The sequence below is a fragment of the Cucurbita moschata genome, unplaced genomic scaffold, assembly GCF_002738365.1.
Source record: "Cucurbita moschata cultivar Rifu unplaced genomic scaffold, Cmos_1.0 Cmo_Scf00016, whole genome shotgun sequence".
NCBI classification, from domain to species: Eukaryota; Viridiplantae; Streptophyta; class Magnoliopsida; order Cucurbitales; family Cucurbitaceae; genus Cucurbita; species Cucurbita moschata.
Genome location: NW_019268532.1, coordinates 2,941,029 through 2,945,118, shown reverse-complemented (window position 1 = coordinate 2,945,118; position 4,090 = coordinate 2,941,029). Strand labels below are relative to the sequence as shown.

General features: G+C 29.2%; 1 pseudogene; it reads left to right on the top strand.

The window, feature by feature from the left end:
- The first annotated feature begins 999 nt into the window (after positions 1-999).
- The window catches only part of LOC111454482, a 22,327-nt pseudogene continuing 19,236 nt past the window's right edge, over positions 1,000-4,090 (top strand).

Here is a 4,090-nt window from a genome sequence, read left to right as displayed (position 1 = left end):
AAGTTTTTTTTGTCTAATGTTTTATTGTAGGTTCTTTTTGAAGTTATGTTTTGAGATTCTTCATATTGATTTGTATTTATTTTATGTTTTGATAATGTTTTAAACGGGATTCCAATCTAGAAAGTTATTAAGTTCTTAATTGTGAAATTTTTTATTTTATGAATATGTATTTTATTCCAGATTTAATTCACATATTTCTCTAACTTTTATCGACATCGAATGCATGTAACAACAATCCTGAATAGAAGTCTTAAAAAGTCTACAATATAACTATAAGATTCTTAAATTGATTCATAAGACTTATATTCGAACTTTTATCAACGTATATGGAAATCTTCAAATACGTGTATTTTAGTTAGCAAATACTTTGAATTATATTCCCTATTTTAAACACGTAATATATATTTAGTTTCTCATAATGGCATTCTAATTATTCTTTAAATTTAAACTTTTTTTTTTAATGAGATAGTCCATGCTCCAAATTCACTTTCACTTTAATGAAAGTGTCGATTCAATGAATTCACCTTAAAACTTGATATAAATGGATCATTAGATACTTTTAACATCAGACCTTTTATAAAATAATTGATATCATTAAAAAAAAAAAAAAACCGTTTTACTTATTAAATTTTTATATTTGAAATATGAGTTTCTCAAAAGATAGATAAGTAAGTTTTAAGAATAAGATGTTTTTGTTTGACTCAACAAAATTCTATCCAACATTAAAAAAAAAAAACATGTTTTCAACAAGTAACCGAAACAAATCCGATAGCAAAGGGAAACTATATATATATATATACTTATATTTGTGTCTATCCACGGGCAATATCTTTTTCCAAAGCAACAGTATTGATTCTAAGTTTTTATTCCATTCACCTCAAAAAAGAATAACGTTATAAAGTCAAAAGTTCATTTTTTAGTCTATAAAATACTTAACCATCTTAAGATTTCTTCTATCTTCAAAAATTTCCTCCCAACTAAGGAAGCCTTAGTTCAACAATGTCTATCTCCATACTCCAAGCTTGGGCCGAGAATGAAGCAAATGAATTAATCAAGAAGTATGACAGAAATGGTGATGGTGTTCTCACTAAAGAAGAGCAACAAGTCTCTCTCCGTGATGTTTGAGGATCAACTCAACTCAACAATCAAGGGTTTTTATCTAAGATTCCAAGAACAAACGACAAGGGTGCACACAAGCTTAACTCAAATCCTCGTACAAACCCAAAAATACAAGTACAAGACAAAGCTACAAAATCCTTGATAAAAGTTCTTAGTAAAAAGGTATCTAATGTGCCACTCAGTAGAGAGTAGATAAAGAAAATTTTCAAATATTATGAGAGTGACAAAGATGGTTTTCTCAACATAAGAGAGGTAACGAAAGCATTTAGCTTTCTAGGCTCAATTAATCCATTCTACAAGGCTCAGTAAGCTATGACTTTTGCTGATACTAATAATGATGGTCTTATTAGTGAAGCTGAGCTTGAAAAACTCATAGATTATGCCTGTAAAATCATCAAGAAGAAATGAGCTTGTAAGTTACTTTCTCGTGAATTCCATGTTGTGATTTCTCTTTGTGAATGATATTGGAAATAAAGAATTTAATTTAATTTTTCTTTTTTTTGGTTAATTTGTCTTTTGTGAATGATATTGGAGAAAGCACAAGAATATTATCGTAATTAATATGATCGACTCAAAATAAAATATTAAAATAATTTTTTCAATTTAATCCTTAAAATATTTAGATTATATAAAAATCTAAGGGCATAAAAGCTTCTCAAACTTGTGTGCCACCTCTCTTAAACCATCTACTTAATATTTAAAAAATTATTATCACTCTAACAAGGTGAATAGTTTAATCTCGAAGGTAAGTTGAAAATACAATTTTCATCATATCATTTAAAATTTTCGAGAGAATCGACACTAAAATTTATCGATTGGTTATGCCACTATCTCTTTCTCTACCCATGATGTGCTTTACGTCTCAATATTGTAAAACTATATGACTAACTATGTTCTATTATTACAATCCCTTACATTTGAATGAGAATCTGCCCTTCAAAAATCCGTGCAAATTTTTTTTTAGAGATCAAAGACACCTTGTTTTTAAGGAGAGAATATTGTAACATCCAAGGTATTATCAATTTTCACAATAGAAATAATTTCTTTTGTGGGTTACTCATCTAAGGTGATGTAATTCAGCATTCATTTGTCCAACTTAAACACAATAATTTACACAAATTTTGTTAGCAATCGTAAAAAGTACTATAAAATCTAAAAGCATTTGGTTTGTACATAACAATCAATCGAAAAGATGGCCTTTAGTAAGCATGAGTAATAGCACATAACAAAATAGATACGTTAATACTGCTAGTTGTATGGTTAGACCAATTAAAATAAGGCCTTTGTATTCTAAGATAAGTATGAATGGACGTTTATGTCTCAGTGGTCTTGTAAGTAGGAATACTTATTAAGTATTTTTATCCTCTCCTTACGTATATTATTATTTTTTATATGAAACTTGAATCTACTTGAATGGTGATCAGGACATTCGGTGTCGGTTCTCAATTTTTCATGAGTAAACTCTGTTTTTTACATACCCATAATAGTAATCGTTTATAATAAGTCTAAAATGTCAAGTTGTTACAACTTAGTAAACCATGACCTAGTTCAACTAATGCCAACTAATTATTATACAAGTAGTTGGTAGAGAAAGAACTTTTGAATTATTATTTTTTATTATAGTTTTTTAAAAGGGTTCTTAGAATAGGCTTAACATTTGTTTTTCAACTTCAGAAAAAAAAAAAAAAAAAAAATCTTCAACCTTACATCATAGAATTAGAATCAAAATCTACTTGGAAGATAATTTTAATATTTCATTTTTAAATTATGAAATTTAATTGTCAAGATACAAAGTATTTGCAATGTGCTAAAAGTATACTAGAAGTATTTGAAGATTTTTCTAATAGAATAGGTATGATAAATTGGAATATAAATATTATAGAAGAGGAGAAAAATAAAAAGAAAAAAAACCAACTTTCTAAAACTTTTTCCTCAAATATTTTTTTTCATGGTTAAAGAACAATATAACTTTTTCGAGATCAAAACCTATTTAAAATAATGTGAAAATAATGTGAAAGCATATCACATGACTTCTACAACATTCTAGAAAAAAAAAACATAAATATGGACATAAAACATTCTAAACATGCCGACAAGGGCTATATGAGACGTTTAGAAAATGTTGAGGAATCTAATACATGCTACAATATGGTTTATGCAAAATTTCCTTTAAATGGACCTAAAACCTTTCATCTTTCTTTTTTTATTACAAACCAAAACAAATTCGTCTTTAATAATATCACAAATATGAGGGGAACTACTCTTATGGGTAAACCAACTACAATATAGGTGTAAGCTAGTCATCATAAACGACTCACTACTAGATGTTTGTTGATGGCCCTTTAATAGTCCCAACATAGTACATTGATAACATGCAAAGACACTATATGGTCATAAATAACATAATCTATGACACCCAAGTAAATGAGGGGTACATGAGTGATCCAAGAACATGTCTCAATGAGAGCAATTGTGAGGATAGAATGACTAAGAAAAACTTAAACAAAAAATAAAAGCTACTACCTATACCTACAAGGTGCAAATTCCTTTTTGATCACTCAGTCAGAGAACTTCATTGTTAAACGTGCTTTACTGGGAGGAATTCTATATTGGGTGACCTTCTAGAAAATTTCATTGGATGCATGTGAGTGAGGACAAAAGATACTGGAAGGACTCGTGTTGGTTCATGGGGATAGTCTTCTCTCTTACCAAGGGATGAGTAGGTAACATGACCATGTCATGGGGGGGACAAGGGTCATTAGGTACTCAATTCGAATTCTGAATCCTGATCTGAATCTTGGGCATGGGTCGTTACAAATGGTATCAGAGTGGTCCATCTCCTAGTAAGTGTGGTTCAAGGAGAAATCAAGGCGAAAGTTGGTGGGGTACATGAATGAACCGAGATCACATCTGAATGAGAATGATCATAAAACTAGGATAACTAAAAAAAGATTAAAAAGAATTTACACTA